Below are 19,442 nucleotides of genomic sequence, written 5' to 3'. Positions count from 1 at the left end.
TGTCCTCATTGATGTAACTATTAATGTTGGAGCACGGACATTGGACCATAACTAGCTCCTGGTCCCCCTTTCTTTTGTTGACATAGTACAGTTAGCTTGTCACACATCCTTTCTGGCCATGTAGCCACACCCGACTTCATTTATCTCACAAATACTCATTGAAAAGCTTGGAAGACATATTCCATCTAACATTACACTGGGACAGGCCATACATCCTGTATCCTGCTGCTTACTATACTCTGGTCTGGTGCATCATGTCTCTGGGTATATGAGCAAATGCAGGGCCATGTGTGCCCCAACACAGAATCCAAAGGAATATCACATAAGCATGATGTGGCCTATGTCCAGTTCACAGATTAGGTTAATGCCCAAAATCACACTCTAACTGTGGCTTAAGTCCAGATTGAGATGTACATTACATTGATAGGTGCTATACTACTCTACAATCACAGCATGTCATCACTAGAATTCGAATTGTGTGACATCCATTCATGTACCATATGCTGTGTAGACATGCAACTAACATATAAAACAATTGTGTCCCTATAAGAACAGTAAAACACTGTAACTTACTGAGACATGTTATGGACACACACAACATCCACATGATTTACCCAAACAAAATCAGGATGTAATGAATGACATTTAATTTTAAAGGCACTGGATAATACCACAGACACCTTGCCTAACTGGAATATCTGTAGAAAAGAGAGTACTGGAAGGCAACAGGGTTGGGACACTGTCAGAACAATACCTACCTTACACTCACCATAGGCACAGGAAATGTATTATATGGGTCAACAGCCTTGAAAGAGTATTGGCCTACAGTGGCATTTCACATGTGGCAAGGTTGCCATTGGAACTAGTCAACCAGATCTATAGAAGGCACAGACATGGGTCCAGCACTATCAAGTCACATAGAACAATTGGACCATTACTCTGTGTACATATGTGTGCCCAAAGTCACTACTATGTGTCAAAGTCCATATGTATCCAGGCGTATTGATGAGACAGTTGTCTTTCATCCCCTTATAAACATATGCAGTATGCTTCTCCTAAACTGTTGTACTTTGCCACACTTGCACTACGTTGATATCTGTAAGCATGAGCTATGCGGAAGTGTGATTTCCATTACAAAGCTTTGTGACTTCATGTCACACTCATAGACAAAACTAATGTTGACATTGACACCCAGACAATGTAGGCACCAAAATCTAGACTACATTCTTACCAAGTGCTCATACTCCATTGACCAATATGCAATCCATGCCATACTAACATCATTGTATACTTACATCACAATTTACACATGAATGACAGTTAACTACAAATCAATTTGGGGGACACACAAATCTGTAAACAAAATCAAATCAAATCAGGTGTTTGTTAAGCGCGACTACTCACCCGTAAGGGTCTCAAGGCGCTGAGGGGTGTGTGGGGGGATTCGCAGGTTCCAGTCCATCAAGGAGGGGGTCTGTCTCAGAGCCAGGTTTTGAGGTTTCTTGCAAAGATGGGGAGCAATGTTATCTGTCTGAGGTGGAGCGGAAGGTCGTTCCAGGCTCTGGCCGCACGGAAGGAGAAGGAGCGGCCTCCCGATCTGGTCTTTCTGGTGCGGGGGACCACGGCGGAGGAGAGCTGTGCTGATCGTAGGGTCCTTTGGGGTGCGTGGAATTTGAGTCAGCTATTCAGGTATGCTGGTCTGGTGTCGTTGAGGGCCTTGTGAGCGTGGGTTAGCATCTTGAAGGTGACTCTACCTTCAATAGGGAGCCAGTGGAGTGTGCGCAGGTGCTGGGAGCTGTGGAAGTGTCTTGGCAGGTTGAGAACCAGTCTTGCGGCGGCGTTTTGGATGTTCTGTAGCTTACGGGTGAGGTTTTTGTTTATTCCGGCATAGAGTGCGTTGTCGTAGTCGAGCCTGCTGGTGACCAGGGCGTGAGTGACGGTCTTTCTGTGTTCGAGGGGGATCCATTTGAAGGTCTTACGTAGGAGGCGGAGGTTGTGGAAGCAGGAGGACGAGACGGAGTTGATCTGGCGGTCCATTTTGACCTCTGAGCCCAGGATGATTCCCAGGTTGCTTGCGTGGTCCGTAGGGTGAGCGGGCTTCCGAGGGCAGGGGGCCACCAGGTGTCATTCCAGGTGTCTGGGTTTGGGCCCATGATGAGTACTTCCATTTTGTTGGTGTTTAGTTGTAGGCAGCTGTTTTTCATCCATTTGGCGACGGCTTCCATGCCTTCTCGAAAGTTGTGTCTGGGGGTGTTTGGTACATTGGATAGGCTGAGGATGAGTTGGGTGTCGTCTGCGTATGACACAATGTTGAGTCAGTAGGTTCTGACGATGGGGGTGAGCGGAGCCATGTAGACGTTGAAGAGCGTAGGGCTGAGGGAGCATCCCTGGGGGACACCGCAGGTGGTAGGTGTAGGGTCCGAGAGGAAAGGGGGAAGTCTGACCCGCTGCGGTCTGCCGGAAAGGAGGGAGTGGATCCAGTCGAGGGCCTTGTCTTGGATCCCTGCGTCATGGAGTCTGCGTATTAGGGTGCTGTGAGAGACTGTGTTGACCGCCGCTGAGAGGCCGAGGAGGATGAGGGTTGCTGCTTCTCCTTTGTCCAGTAAGGCACGGATGTCGTCTGTTGCGGCAAGGAGGGCGGTTTCCGTACTTTTTTTTTTTCTGAAGCCGGATTGGGAGGAGTCGAGGTGCGATGGTGTCGGCGCCTCTGTTGAAAATGTGGTGGGGGCAGGGGTCCGTGGGGGCCCCGGAGGGGATTGACTTCATCGTCTTCATTGTGTCTTCGGTGGTGAGGGCTGTCCAGTTGTCGATCGCTGGCTTCAGGGTATCGGTGGTGGTTGGTGAGGGTTCAGTGTGTTGGTTGTCTCCGTCGCAGTTGTCGTAAATGCTCTTGATTTTGTGGTGGAAAAATGTGCTGAGTTTGTCGCAGAGGTCTTGTGAGGGAGGGATGTCGGTGGACTCGCTGGTGGGTTGGGCGAACTCCTTGATGATGTTGAAGAGTTCTTTGCTGCTGTGTGCATAAGTGGAGATTCTGTCTTCAATCTCTTTTTTCCTCGTTTTTCTGATGAGTTGGTGGTGGGCGTTGGTGGCGGCTCTGAAGTTGTTGTGGGCTTCTGTGGATTTGGTGTTCCTCCAGGCCTTTTCGAGGCCGCGGCAAGTGCGTCTGGACTCTCGAAGTTCGGTGGTGAACCATCTAGCTTTATTGGCGTGGGTGTTGTTGTTTTTCTTGAGGGGGGCTATGGTGTTGGAGCTGTCGGAGATCCATCTGTGCATGATTTGGGGTACGGTGTTGGCTTCGTCGTTTCCTGCGATGGTTGGGGTGGAGTTGCTGAGTGACGTGCTTTATCCAGCAAAATAAGTGGAATATTAAAATAAGAAAAAGGCCAATGGCCAAAGTTCCTTGCTTTCATGGGCCACGAACATCATGCCCATCTTCTCTTGCCTGCACTAGTCCTGCAAAGGTACACCTCCCATGGGAGGGGCATCTAGGGGGCAAGCCAGGCACCAAGGGGACAAGACTAGGGAGGATAGGGTTGGGTTTTGGGAGGGATGGAATCAAGAGTGGGGGGCTGACATCTTCAATGGTAGGGTTAGATGGAGGGGTGGGACAACTGCAGTCGGAGGGCTAGATGGAGAGGGGATGGGCTGGGCTTCACAAGTTTGGGGATACGATAATGTTGAAGAGTCTGCATGGGAATAAGGACGGCAGGTCATTTCTTGGGGCATGATTTTTAGGTGTGGAGGTACTGGGGTGAGATGTGGAAGTCAGGGTTTCAGGAGGGGGTTGGGACTGTTTGGTGGAAGTTTTGTGGGTACTTTTTTTTGTGGTGGGCTGGGAGGGTCTGAAGTGAATGACAGGGGCGTCAGGGTCATTTTCTTCTTTCTGGGAGGGGGTTGGTAGGTTTGGGTAGGGAAGAGGTCAAGGGCAATAAGGTGGAGTTTCTGGGCAGAGTGGGTACAAAGAGAGGCAAGGGTAGGGGTTGTGGAGGCAGATGGTTGTGAGGTCTGCGGCATGTCTCTGGATGCTGGTCTGTTGGCATGTCTGTGGTAGTGAGTGTGACATCTGTCTTGTGAGTGTGCCTGTGTGTGTTTTTCCCCTTATGTCTGTGTGCTTGAGTGCTGTGTGTGGATGTTGAGGTGGAATCATGTTTATGTGTGCGTGTGCTTGGGTCAGGGAGGGTATTCGGGACTGTTGATGGGGAAGAGGCAGGAGAGGGGTGGGTCAATTTGGAGGCTAGAGCCGGATTGGATCTCTGTAGGGCAGGCATGCCCAAGTGAATGCCCTTCAAGAAAGATGCCATTTGTGTAAGGTGATTGGTATGCACCTGGAGGACATTCAGCACTGCTCTCTGCCTCACAGAAATCCGCCTCAGGGCAGCAGGGGGGACAGAGGCAGGGGTGAGGTGCCTGGTGCGAAGGAGTCGTCTCCCCTTCTAGAAGAGTGGCCACGGACAGTGAGGAATTGGGAGCAGCTGGGAAAGATGGTAGGGGTGGTGGTGGACTCTGATGGAGTGGATCCAGTTCCTGGGTCATCCATTGGGGTAATGTGATTGGTATGCACCTGGAGGACAATCAGCATTGCTGTCTGTCCCACAGTGAACCGCCTCAGGATGTAAATGGCGTCCACACTCAGGGCAGCAGGGGAGACAGAGGAAGGGGGTGAGGCGCCTGGCCCAAAGGAGTTGCCTCCCCTTCTAGGGGAGTGGCCACGGACAGTGGGCTGGGGAGTAGCTGGGAGGGTGGAGATTGTGGTGGTGGACTCTGATGGAGTGGAGTCAGCCACCACCACATGGGAGTTCTTTCTGGAGCTTGAGCTTGTCGTTGAGCTGACAGATGTATCTTCACTCGTGCCCTCAGTGAGGCTCCCCTCACCCTCCATGCCACGGATTCCCTCTTGCTCGATGTCAGCACAGAACCAGTCTGGCTAGTTCTTCCCCAACATCCATGGCGCTGTCTCCTCCGCTGGCCGGTTCTGATGCTGTGAACAAGGATTAAAATGAGTCACATGAGTCTCCCATATGTACTTGACACACAGGTTTCATCACAACTCTTCCAAGATTACCCAACGACATCAATCAGACTTGTGGGTAAAATATTTAAAACTGTTCCGTAAATACCACATGTTAGTACACAATTAAACCTATGCACCCTCACACATGATGATGTCAGTGACATTGTGTGGCAGCAAATTAAAATTCTGCATCCACAATGTCTTCAACATCACTATGTACCAGCTGATGTATTGTCTTTTGCTACTGATGGCCTGGTGTCATAACATACCTGTCTCATCTATTGCAAGGGTATTTAGACCTCATAATGGGAATATGAGGCACACAATTCATTTGAGACTTGGTACCCATTCTGCAATCCCTATTCATCAACTTGGGAACCATTAGGTCTAGTATTACAAGTCACATATCTTTATTGTCATACATCAAACTGGTGTAGTCATTGAATAGGCCATGTCACACAGATCATATTGATTTTGCTCATATGTCCAGTAGCTGAAGTAGTTGTTTGGCAGGTCACATATCTAACTCTTATCGTGGAGACACTAAGGTAGTAGGCATAGCTAGGTTGAAAGGTATATGGCCCACTGTCTTGTGTCATTTATGCACAATGTTAGAAAGATTAATTGGATTATTATCCAGATTTGATACATTTCACCAGTTTGCCATGTAAACACAGGTCAGCCCACTGCCAAGTCCAATGACTGCATCTTCCTCATGCTTCATGTGTATCACTATAGCACTAGGCCATCTGGATGCATCATCTGTACCAACTATTAGTCCTGAACATCTTACTTGTAAATGTGTATTCAACACTTTGTACCATTTTGACAAGTCTGTGGAAGACCACATTTATAAAGGCCAAGTCTGAATGTCCCTCACATATCTTTTGCATCGTGCACACTTTGCACAGCTTAAATGATAATGCTTTTCACCTCATTTTTGTTAAGCACTTCGGAATGATGCTCATGTGACATCACTGAATCTAACAGTAAGGCAACCAAAGCATGGTTTACAAAGCGTCATGTACAGTCAAGAGCATTTACACACATGAAAACTGTTGTGAACGTGTATCTGACATCATCCCTTTCAATCAAAACCCTGTTTCCGCCAGAGACCTACTTTGTTAGCCACTGAATGGCATGTGTTGTCACTATTACAGATTCAGAAACATAGACTCACTTTTCGGAATAGAGAGGATGGAATCCTACACCCAATCAAGTAAAAGGCCAGTGTGACAGGTGACATGAGTTACCAAACCAGTAATTTGCCAATCGGATACATTGGGGTACACTGGGCACCAGTCCTGGGACCTAACATTGGCACACTGAAAATCACTACTCATTATGCCCTCATCATAGACATTACCTTCTACCTGGATGTACATCATGGGATTTCACAGTTGAGTGACCCAACATCAACATAGTTTAACGAGTTGGTGTGGCCACATAGAGAACAGTACAGATATTTGTAAATGTGCTGACACATGTTGAACACTTACAATAGTTCTGAAGGTTCTCTTCATTCACATGTTTTTCTCATGCATTCAGAATACATGAGCATGGCACTAATTTCAATACCCTGACCATTTATTCCTCACATGTTCCAGATGAAAGGGCCATAACCATGCATCTACTTATCCTTGTGCATATGCATCTTTATAACGCTGAACAGTGGTTTTGTGTGTCTTACAACCTAAAAAGGGCCAGCAGGCTAAGATACTTGCACATGCATGGATTAATATGTTGTGCAACAAGGCAAATACTCACCCCCTCCTTGCTACTGTCTGGCTCTCAACTGCCCATCCAGGTCAGGGAAGACCACTGGAAGGATGTGTCGTATTAGAGGGCTCAGGGTGCCGCACGTGCCCCTCTTGCCTGGAGGTTACAGGCCCAGCTGGACTCTTGCGATCTTGGTGCAGCCTCTCAAGTCCTGCCACTGTTTCCTGCAGTGGGCACTGCGCCAACGGGTGACCCCCACGGAGCGCACCTTCCAGGTGATGGTCCTCCACAGTTGGACCTTCTGACGGAAGTTGACCTGTAAGGATGACATGGTGACAGGCCCTTAGTTCACATGCAATATATAGACATACAAATACTGGTACTCATAGGTCATGATTAGCATGTCAACACTGTCTAAAGGTTAGCAAAGTGGCTTTCTGTGCACTTCACCAGTGTCCAATGATGTTGACACCAGTACATACACTTCTACAGCAGTGTCCTTGCCCTGAACAGTTATATACACACTTTGAAACTTTTAAAATCCTGTTTAAATAGTTGTCTCTAGGATTCCTAATGTTAGAAGTGCGTGGTTATTGCACATGCAAACTGACAATGCTGTCTGATCATCACTTACCTCCTCTAGTTTGCCATAGAGCTGCCTGTACAGGGGCAGGACCATCTTCAGCAGCACCTTCAGTTCCTCAGATGTGAAGGCTGGGGCCCTGTGTTCTGTACAGCGGGACATTGTATCTCCCAGAGGATGTGGACAGCAGCAGAGAGATGGGGAGGTCCGGGAATCATGCAGTTAGTGAAGGCAAGTAAACTCTCTAGGGAACCGACAGACTTATATCTATAGGTGGTCTTTAGTCCATGCGGCAAAAGCGATAGGTCCACGTCGGTCGCATTTTCCCAAAACCGTCCAATGCATTCCATTGCTTACTGACGACACGCCTACTGCGCGGTTAAAAAAATATCATCAGACCGCGAGTGCATTTACATTACCAATGGGAGTTTACAACGTCAGTTTACATGCGATGGGGACACAATACGAGATCCACGTCTGTCACCATAACAACTAACAGCCTATGGCTATGTCCGATCCGGTGATGATGCGCCTACTGTGACCTTTGAAAAATCGGTCGGCAGGGCAAGCACTTTTGTACATGTTGTCAGTTTGTGATATTCCATGGCTCGATGCAGCTTTTTTCTGTGGAAAGGGACATCTACCTGAAACACTCACACTCCCATGATGACCTAACCTTGAGGGGCACATGAAACACTGATTGGGAAGCTGATACCAACAGGGATGGAAACTATTCCAGTTTGCTTCTTAGGGTTGCTCACAGTCAAAATGTGTTTTTGGTGCATTCCAATTACAGTCTTCACCCTAGTCACTACATTACAGGACAGTGTGACCCAGTGTGCAATTTGTGTAATGTGTGTGTTTCAAATCCTGGGTACTACATTTCCAGAGGAATGACTACACTGTGACATTAAGCAGCCACATATGCTTAGCTCTGATAAGTGAGTTTCTATGGTATCTTTGTGTGCTACACTTAAGTCTATAGCTGCAGATGTATCTTCACTCGTGCCCTCAGTGAGGCTTCCCTCACCCTCCATACCACTGGTTCCCTCTTGCTCAGTGTCAGCACAGGAACCACTCTGGCTAGTTCGTCTCCAACATCCATGGCGCTGTCTCCTCCGCTGGCCGGTTCTGATGCTGTGAACAAGGATTAAAATGAATCACATGAGTCTTTCATATGTACTTAACAGTTTTCTGGAACTTCTACATTGTAAATGGTTTGTTTATGTAATTGTTTGTGTAATGCAGACATGACAACATGACTGTGTCCACCCTGTGACATCAGTGTGCATTATTTACATTGTGATAGACTATATGTATGTGGTGTCCCACATGGTATGCATTACATGATCCTATTGTGTATATAGATGAACCATATCATTGTTATCATAAACATGAATCTAGGCTTCTTGGCTTGTGAGTTTTGGAGTATATCCTGCTTGATTTACATGAACAATCACAGACACTAATGAAGATTACACTACTGCACTCTAATTGCTGTGTCATCAAACCTTTCAAATATGTTTAGCAATGACCTGTATGCCCTGATATGTATCTGAGGTTAACATTGTTAATTGATATAAATGTGTCTTTTTTCAGTGACATGGAGTTTTATTTGTGGTTAATTTGTCTTTGCTGTTGGTCTAAATGCATGTTGCTTGGTACATTGTGAACTAACACCAATTGTGTATGCACTCTACACATAGGTATCGCAGAGGAGTCAGCAGACAGCCTCCTGTTTACAGGCCCTTTCCAGACCTACAAGCATTGGAAGAGCGAGACATCATCAACCTGGCCCATTTCTCCCTGGTGCCCTTCATATGCATTGATTACCTGGGAGAGGTTTGGGTGGTTATCAGTAGCACCAGCTGACATGACCCCTCCCACCACCCCTACCCTCACGAGCATGCACAGTTGGCAGTGGCACGGTCAACTCTGAGTCTCCTTTCTCATTGAGTGTGGTGTTGTGGTTGGTCAACTCCAGAGTGCTCTGTGTTACTGTGCTGTTGTCATTGGCCATGACTGCTGTGTCTGTCAGGGTAGGGGTCAGCTGGGTATCAGTAGCTGAGGCAGACGTTGTTGCAGTGGATCCTTTTGAAGCTGCTGGTGCTGTCTGCTGACCCAAACCTGATGGGCCAGGTTGTTCCTCCTTCTTCGAGAATGAGTGAAAGTCCTCAATTGCGGTTAGCCCATTGTCGGCTGGGGTCTAGACCTGGCTGTCATCATTTGGCATGGCGGTGTTCCCAGCTCGGCCTGTGGGTACAGAAATGACAAGGTCATTTATGTATGTCCAATGCACATCAAATTATACCCATTACGTAAGTGACTGGGCCAATGAATCTGTTTATTATGACAGATTGGCCTCCTTTATCCATGATGATCACCTATATTTTGGATGAACAATGCAAGTTTGACAAGATGTGGATTGGTAATCAGCTCCACCTATGTGCAGAAATGGGCATGTTCTGTTTAGTTCTTACGGCATGTCCACTGACATTGACTTGATCATGACACTCTGTGGATGACCCTGGTGGATTAGTGTGCTCCACATCTGTAGAATAACAATGACATGCGTACTCTTTATATCCTAATGTTAAAGTTTGTCAGGCCTGTATACTGGGCTTAGTCCATGTATCAGCAGTCACATAGGTGTGGCTGCCTTTACACTCACAGTCTGTTGCTTTCCCTGGAATTTTGTGATCATGGTTTGAGTGAGATGCTTATTGTTCTCATCTCATGATCCTCATGTGAATGCCTGTAAGGAGCCAAACGTGTGACTGCTTAGCTTTGTACATTCACAGCTCATAGAATTTTAATTTTAACTCCATAGTTAGATGAGATGTCAAACTTTTCTTTTTGCTAATTTATGGCTAACTAATTTCATGAGCTGGGGTTCGAGTGCTGATGGGCTATTTTGGAAACTTGCACTACTCCTGCCACACAGCCTAACCAGACCATCAGGAAGAGTATTGTCCAGACAATGATGGTGGTGTCTAAGTTGACCACAACTCCCACCAGGTCCTTGTGCTCCAAACACCAGTCCCCAGAATCAGTCATCTTACCAGTACATTTCCACTCACTCTTGAGAAAGCAGAGTTCTAGATAGGCTGTTTGGGCTGGGTGGGAGGAGGAGTGTTTGCTATCACTACAACTCCCATAAGGCCCTGTCCCACACACACCTTCCCAACCAGCCCACCTGAAACTCTGCTTTCCTGACAGTGAGAGTAAATGGACTAGAAAGATGTCTGACACTGGGGACTGATGTCTGGGCTGACCACAACTCCCATTAAGACTTTGTGCTAAAAACACCAGTCTCCAGTGTCAGCCATCTTGCTAGTACACTGCCCTCACCGTCAGGTAGATATAGGCCCAGTTCAGCTGGTGTGCTGAGTGGCAGGAGTAGTGTTTGCTATAACTTCAACTCCCATCAGGCTCTGTCCTCCACACACCTTCCCACCCAGCCCAACTAGCCCACCTGGAACTTTGCTTTCCTGAAAGTGAGTGTAAATGTACTGGCAAGATGGCTGACGCTCGTGACTGGTTTGGAGCACAAGGCCTTGATGAGAGATTGGGAGAAGTGTGTACATGGTAATAGTTGGAGACGTTTCTTCTTCATTGCAGGTATGTGGGTTATCTGTATGACATACACATCACATGATCATTGTCTATTGGTTTGTTTGAATCTAAAAATGGTCACTTAGTTAACTGGGTCCATTACAGAGATGTCTACAGGAGTGTGATTGCTAACTTGTGTGAAATGTGGAGTACCTACTTACCAGATTGCATTCCTTCCGAGATTCCATACATTCTCTCCAGTGGAAGGATGGCACGTACATTCTTTTCCCAGGAAGTAAAGTGCACAGGTGGTGCAGGAGGGCCACCACCAGTCTGTTGTGCAGCCTTGTGTTTTTTTTCACACAAGATTTTGACCCTCCTTCTCACATCGTACCACCAATTCTTGATATCATCCAGTGTGCACCGGACAGGTGCTTCAGCGTTCACCTTGTTGAATATCCTGTCCCACGTCTTATTTTTCTGGCTGATGGGGGTCTGTTGGACAAGGGTCCTGAATAAATGTGACTCTACTTTGAGGATTTCATCAACAAGTACTATCAACTACTTATCTTTAAAACGTGGCTGCTTCTTCTAGGGCTTGGTGAGGGTAAGGGTGAGTGTGAGTGTGATTGTGAATTAGAGGGTGTGTGTAAGAAAAGAAATCTGAACAAAAAAGTGATATGTGCAAGCAGTGGTGTGAATGCAGTGCGTGAGTGTGTGCAGGGCTGACAGCAGTTACTGGCTAAAAACTTCTCTGTGGGTCTTGCAGCAGTGTTGTGTGAGCAAAGACTCATGGTCATATCTCATCAAAGTAAGGGCACATACATCTTGTTTGGCGGGGCCGAAGTTAAAAACTCCCAATGTATTACTCGAGTAAGCAATTAGTAACATCTGGGTGAGATGGCTTCTGGGTTGATGTGGTATTACTTGACGACAGTTCAATACTTGAAGGATTAAGAGGTAATCTCTTAATTACATTCCATATACCAGTCCTTAGGAAGACCCGCTGTAGCGTGTATTTATTCACGCAAACTGTTTGGGTCGAAACGTCGACGTCTCAATTTGTTCATGTCCCAAGTCTCTTTACCCCTTAACCAAGAAGAGTGCAGGCCAAAGGGTGTTGCTAGAACTTTATATACTTTAGGAGGGACGGCCCTATTTCCGATTTTCTGTATATATATGTGTATCTAATTTATGTAAGTTTAGATTGTTTTTCCCTATCACGCACTTTATGTCATTTATCTCACCAAAGTCACATTCTTCCTGTTTGTTTTATGTTCTACCATTTTTGTATGTTGCAGCCATATATGAACTCAACTATTATTAATAATACATACAATTTTTCAAATATTGCTTTTTGGTGTGTTTTGTCTGTGCTTTGTTTATTCTGCTAATCAGTAAACAGTTTTGCTAAGCAATTGTTTCCTACCCCACAGAACTTTTTTTATTATGCTGGTTGTTAGGCCATATTTTTCAATTTTACACTTGCCATGTGACACACAATCCGGCATGGTTCCACAACCGCGTGGGATGCATCCTGATCTACTCGCCAGGACAACCGATGCTTGATCGTAACTGGAATGCCTATGGGACAGCCTTTCCGACCAACGAGGTCGGTTCAGACATGTTTACGACCGACGCGGTCGGGTCGGAATTGTCTCCGACCAACGCAGTCGGGGTTTTTCCTGCTATACATCCTAATAGGGCGATCTGAGACATCGCGGTCGAGTCGGGCGGAATGTATCGGTCTTTCCGACCGACATCGTAATTAGCCCCTTAATTAAATTTAAATTCATAATTACTAAAATTATAACTAATATAGTAAGAAACATAAACATTAATTTGACAAAAGAATTACATAATAAACATTTAAAATATATAGTAAAATACATAACAATAATTAAAAAACATAATTTAAACAACTATATTTTTGCAAACTATATTAATGACGTCTACATTTTAAAAATCAATATCACTTACCTAAAAAATTGATATTCTTGACGTCAATATTCTTGATGTCGATATATCCATGTCATGATATTTCAGACTCAATATTCTTATCTGTCGATATTTTCAACTCACTATTCGTGGTGAATACCCATTAAGTTGAAAAGGCAAGATGGCAACTGCTTGAGCCGGTCGCACTGCAGCTACCTGATCATGGATCGTATTTGATATGCTGAAGGAAAATCTGGGCAGCATGATGGTGTGATACCAGCACAAATATAACACTGGAGCCCAAACGAGAAGATAAACGGTGAAAAGCAGAAAAAGGGGGAAAAAAAGGAGAAAAAGAAAAAAAAATTAAATGGAAACCCTGTCTTCTTACCTGCAGCTTTGCCCTGGTTCCAGCAAGTGCGGGGGTCCCATATGTTGCACGGAGCTCGCAAAAGCACTTCTCTGTCTTTGGATCGCATTGACATGCAGCAGCAAAGAGCACAGAGGGTGTTTGGCGTGTTTGGAACAGTGTTTGGAACAGTCCCGGGTGTATTCCCAGGAAGCAATGGCACCAAAGGTCCCGGTCGTAGGAGGAGCGAAAGGGAAAATCTCCAGGAGCAGCGGCATTGTCGGACCCTCAGGCGAAATCGGCGGGGGAAAGAAGCAGACCGTATGAAACTCCACAACCTGGATGGAAAGGGAAGAGGACAGGAAAAGCAAGGGCGGAGCACCACCTCTGCCACATGCGAGCGAGCCCTCCATTCAGGAGCTGTTGAGGGCCACACCAGGAGCTAAGCATGCCGTGACTCTGCAGCCACAAGACATGCAGAAGATGGAACAGGTGAGCAAAGTCGAGGGGGCAGCGAGACAGTCAGGGGTGCGACAGGGGTGGATGCCATCAAAATAACTGGTAGCGGACACAAGACTTTATCCGAGACTATACCTGCGCCTGAAATATTGCCTGAAATCAGCGAGATAACGGCAAGAAGCCAATTGTCCTTCGCTGCTCCCTGCTTGCAACCGGGGTCTATGGATGGTAACGGGTGTACAACAGAAGGGTCTGGGGCTCAATTGGAGGAAGCAATTTCAGTTACCGCCACGCCAAACCCCCAGCTGGGAAATCCCTCGACCAAGAAACAAACCGCCTCCTCTAACCACAGTGAGCAGGATATGGATTGTTTCTTTTCCTTATCAGACGGAGTCTGGTCGGGATCAGGATCCGGATCAGGTTCATTAGCTGCTTCTAGTGAGGAGATCTCGGACACTGATGAAAAAGATCCAACAGCAACAATGCGGAAGGCAACAAGGAGAACAAGCCACCCCAAACTGCATACAAAAAGCCTAAAATGGGATCATTCAGGGGCAGAATTGTTTAGTAGTCTCACAACACTACCCCCCCCCCAAGGCGACAATACACTTCCCTCGACTCCCCCAACCCTAGATACTGTCCTTCAATGTATACTCTCTCATCGTGAGGAGACGCTTCAAGACAGTAGACGAGCACAGACAGCCATGCGAAAGATTCAAGGGGCTGTTAGGAAAGTTGCAAAGTCATGCAATATAATCAATGAGCACCTGACAACCCTCAAAACAAGAATGGAGACTTTAGAGAATGACCTGGCAGATACAAGAGCAAATACTATCGCACATGATGCTCAACTAACTGACATACAATGGAAGTTAGAAGACCATGCAACGCCGGAATAATCTACGGATACTAGGTGTACCAGAGGGAATGGAAGGATCGGATACCCGATCATACATGGTTGATATGCTATCTAAAGCATTTCCGGACTTAGATGGATGGAACTGGGCTCTGGAAGTGCAGAGGGCACACCGAGTTCCATTTAACCTCAAACAACCCGTGAGAATGGACTTGAAACCCAGGGCCATTTTGGTTTACTTCGGTAACTTTCTACTGCCTCAATCTATACTTGATAAAGCCAGGCCAACAACAAAGCGCAATGGTGGGGTGGCTATTCATTCTTTGTTCAACCGGATTTCTGTCATTACACGGTTGAGAGACGATGGCGGTTACGCCATATGATCAAACCAGTGCAAGATCTGGGGGGACAAGCCTTTTAGTTGTATTCTGTTCGCCTGAAAGTAATTAAAGGTGATCACACTTGGTTCTTCACCTCTGAGATGAAAGCTAAAGAATATCTGGAGAGCTGGGAATCCAAATCTTAGGTTGACAATTATAATAATGGGGTCATACATAAAATTTCAAGGGGAAAGAAGAATAACCCGTCCACTTTCTTTTTCTTTTTCCTTTTTCTTGCTAAATGCTGCTATGTAATAAGTCATATTGACCAGGGGGCAGCAATCATTGCATCAGACTGAGTCCAGTCTGGATGCCTTTCAACAGGGAAAGGGGTGGTGGAGGGCATCAAGGGCACAGGGGGGAGGGGTCAGGGTGGGACGGAAGAGGGGGTATGGGTAGGTTCGTTAAGGGTGCAGGGCACAGGGTGGGCAAAAAAAGAAAAAGAAAAATGGAGAGAGTGTAATTAAAGGTTTGAGAGAGCAAAATAAAAATAGTCAAGAACAATGAAAGCTGAGAAAACTATATATTCTAAATGAGTAAAATCATCATTTGTTCAATTAATGTTGGAGGGCTTAATGACAAGGAAAAACGTATCCAGGTTGCTGAAGCACTAAGAACGCTACAAGCTGACATAATATGCCAACAAGAAACGCACATTCCCTGGGGCAAGCGTGACATTTTAAGTATAAAAGGTTATACCCTCGTAGCATGCTCCACTCAAACCTCGACCATTAGAGGGATAACGATTCATGTCAGGAATAGCATTGGCCCTGCCATACGTGCCCTGGAAGATAAATGGGGGAGATGGGCTATCGCATTGTTGCCTATGGAATTGACAGTGTGCACGATATATGGATCAAACGAGGACGATCCACAAATCTATAATGATCTTGAAATTGAGCTTGCATTATTGCCGGGTCCATTAATAATATGTGGTGACCTGAACATTCATTATGAAGTAAGCAGTATCAGAAATCAAAACTACCTGGGGAGAAAACCACATGTTCATAAGGCTCTATTGGCTTTGAGGATTAGCCATGATTTGATAGATGTGTGGGTGGCAAAACACCCTGCTGACCTGGAATATACCTATTTTTCAAACCCCCATATGAAATATGTTAGATTAGATTATTTCTTGCTTTCTTCATCTCTGCGCACGGCTGCAGGAATCAAGAATTTACCGAAACTGTTATCTGACCACAATCCATTAGTTATGGATTTAGTATTTCAAATCAGTGACCGCTCACAAACCGAATGGACATTTGATAGAACTTTACTAACCAATGAACAGTATCTGAAACATATTAAACAGTGGGTGACAGAATATTATGAGATGACTCGCTATAGCTCATCAAGATGCATAGTCTGGGACAGCTTTAAGGCGGGTCTTCGGGGGGAAACAATTAGCTTTGTTGGTAAGGCCAGAAAGCAAGAGAAAAATAAATGAATGCTTTGATAGAAGGCTTGGAAGAATTAGAAATACAACATACTTGTGCTATGAGGCTAAAGCAGGAGATAATGGAGATATCGCTACGGCAGGAAAGAATGGTAGCGAAAGCCGAAATAAATATTTACTACAGTAAGAAAGAGGCGGTCGCTTTCCAGGCACATAAAAACGAGAGTTATGAATATGGGGAATCTGTGGGCAAGATGTTAGCTCTTCGGACTAAACAGAGAGATGTCAGAAACAATATAACTGAAGTTAAGGGACAGGATGGTGCACCCTTTACAGATATAAAAGACATCATTATGGTTTATGAGGCATTTTATCATGATCTATATCGGCAAGAGAGTCTCGATTCTTTTTTGTCTAATGACACTGAAACAGTTCTGGGAAATCAGCGCATGGTTAGTGAAGAAATTAAGCAAGAGATGGAAAAGGAGATCACAATGGAAGAGATAGCCCTACAGTCTATGGCTCCAGGAAAAGCGTCAGGTCCCGATAAAATTCCTTTGGAATTTTTTAGAGCAATTCAAGAGGAAATCGCACCGCTACCTTTGGATTTGTTTCTTGGAGTACAGTACAGTGGGGTTCCTCCTGAATCCTGGCAAGGAGCAGAGATAGTGGTCTTTTTAAAAACAGGGAAGCCCCCTGACAACCCCGCATCTTACAGACCCATATCCCTCATGAATGTAGATATTAAACTTTACTCAAAAGTTTTGGCGACTTGATTAGGGGGGATCATAGCTCATCCAGTCTCACCATGGAAACACGGCTTCATACCGGGATGAGGTACAACAGATCATATCAGACGTGCTATAGCCTTGTTTGATGTAACTGAGATAACTGGTGAGAGGATGGCTATGATCCTCGTAGATGCAGAAAAGGCATTTGACCAAGTTTCATGGCAATACCTCTGGTCTACCATGGAACAGAGAGGGTTCAGACCTGGTTTTATAACAACTATACAGGCAATGTATTATAGTCCATATGCCAAACTAAGTATAATGGGTCAAGAATCTAGCCGCATTGACATTACAAGAGGGACAAGACAGGACTGTTCTTGCTCTCCGTTACTATTTGCCTTATATATTGATATTTTTATACAACAAATCCTTCAAGACCAGGCAATTGCACCAGTCAGTTGCAATGACCATGAAACAAAGATACTGGCATATGCCAACGATCTTGCGGTAGTGACCACAGATCCAGTAAAAGCAATCATTCAAATTCAGAAGTTGGCCAGTGATTATGGCCGTAAATCTGGCTATTTATTAAATCCTGGGAAAACGCAGATTTTATGTAACTCTAAAACCCCCTGTAATGATCCCCGAAGACAAGATGAGGTAATCTATCTTGGGATCAAGATTAGCTGCAATATAGATTCCATCTGGAAAATAAACATGTTGCCCATGATCTATAAGATCGGCATGGATCTACGATCCCTAGATAGACTCCATCTTACACTTATAGGAAGATGTAACATACTCAAAATGGTCATGCGCCGTAGGTTTTATATATGTTTAGGTCCATCCCTCTAGAAATTGAAAACCTTTTGTAAAAGAAACTGGATGGTATCTTTAGTAATTTTGTTTGGAAATACTCAAAAATTCGACGAGCCCTTACATTTTTAACATTACCGCAAGACCGAGGTGGATGGTCTGCCCCTAATCTTAGATTCTACTACTTTGCAACTTTTTTACAGATGAACTTCGTGACTTCATCAGAAAATGGATATAGAATAGAACACCAGGAAGTAAATAGGGCTCTTCCCTCCATATATGAGCTGGCGATAGGTAACGCGGCACAGGGGGTACTTCTCCGACAGGTCGAGGCCAGTTATTATAAGAAGACAAGGTTCAAGGTGGTAATAGCTATTTGGAAAATTTGGAGCAAAATGCTAGGGCTTATGCAAATACAGAAATATAATAGATATACACCTTTGTGGCAATCCCCCTTATTTCCCAGGTCAATGTATGACAACTTGGGTAGGCAAAGGGAGGAAAGGGGAATCTTGAAGGTTGGGGATCTATTCTTAATTGATCAGAGGCTCTCATTCACTGAGCTGCAGCAAAGGTATGGCATCACAGCTGGGACTTTTTTTTAAATATAAACAGATCACCGTTTTTAAAAATCTAATTAACGTAGAAAAGATCTCCACAAACAGGATACCTTTAATGAAGGCTATGTCTCAATCCCAGATAAGGATTAAAAACATTTATAAAATATTGATAGACACACTCCCTAATGACCTGGAGTCAGTAGAAACCAAGTGGGCTACTAAATTAGGAGACCCTGATGTCAATCTTTGCTAATCACCAGCACTAGGTAAAGGGACGTTTCTCGCTTAAAAGCCCAGCATTATTATACCATTTATGACCTCTATTTCACTCCAGAAAAGCTTTACCGATGGGGAAAAAGAGAGGATGACAAGTGTCCTCGATGTGATCAAGGGCCAGCGGACATAATTCATATGTTCTACAGGTGTGAGAAATTGTAACCCCTTAAAAAGGGCATAGAGGAATTTTTATTAGCAGCAACCGGGAGCACAAGTAGCATAACTCCTACATTAATGCTGCTAGGGTATGATGAGAAGGCACAATATGAATATTAGAAGAACAAGTTTGTCTTTATCTCATTAGCCGTGGCCCAACTGCTTATCGCCACACAGTGAAAGGATGTAGATCCACCTATGTACCATGCTTGGTTGGGTCGTCTGCTGGCCATATATAATCTCAAAAAGACATTATATAACTGTAAAGGCTGAGGTGCTAGTAGAGGAGGTAGGAAAATTTGGGCTCCAATGAAGAAATGGATTACGAGACAAAACGCAGGGAGAAATTGGTTGGCTTAGGTTGAAAAAAAATTATGGGGTCATGTAGCGCCCTATTGTCTTCACCACCTCTCCCCACCTCTTATATATATATTTTTAAATCTCTGTTCTTATGGCCTTTTTAGGTGTTGCTTTTACTTTATGGATCGACTGAGTGTAGATTTTATCCGTACTGTTTATGTACATCAAATGTTGGGGGAAATAAATTCTTGATTATTTGTAAGCATATATTAGTTAACATGAAATGTTGAAAAAATTCTTGATTATTTGTAAGTATATATTAGTTCAATTGTTTTTTAGCTATGCATATAATCAAAT

This window comes from Triturus cristatus, chromosome 10, assembly GCF_964204655.1.
Source record: "Triturus cristatus chromosome 10, aTriCri1.1, whole genome shotgun sequence".
NCBI classification, from domain to species: Eukaryota; Metazoa; Chordata; class Amphibia; order Caudata; family Salamandridae; genus Triturus; species Triturus cristatus.
Note: the sequence above shows the minus strand (reverse complement) of the source record.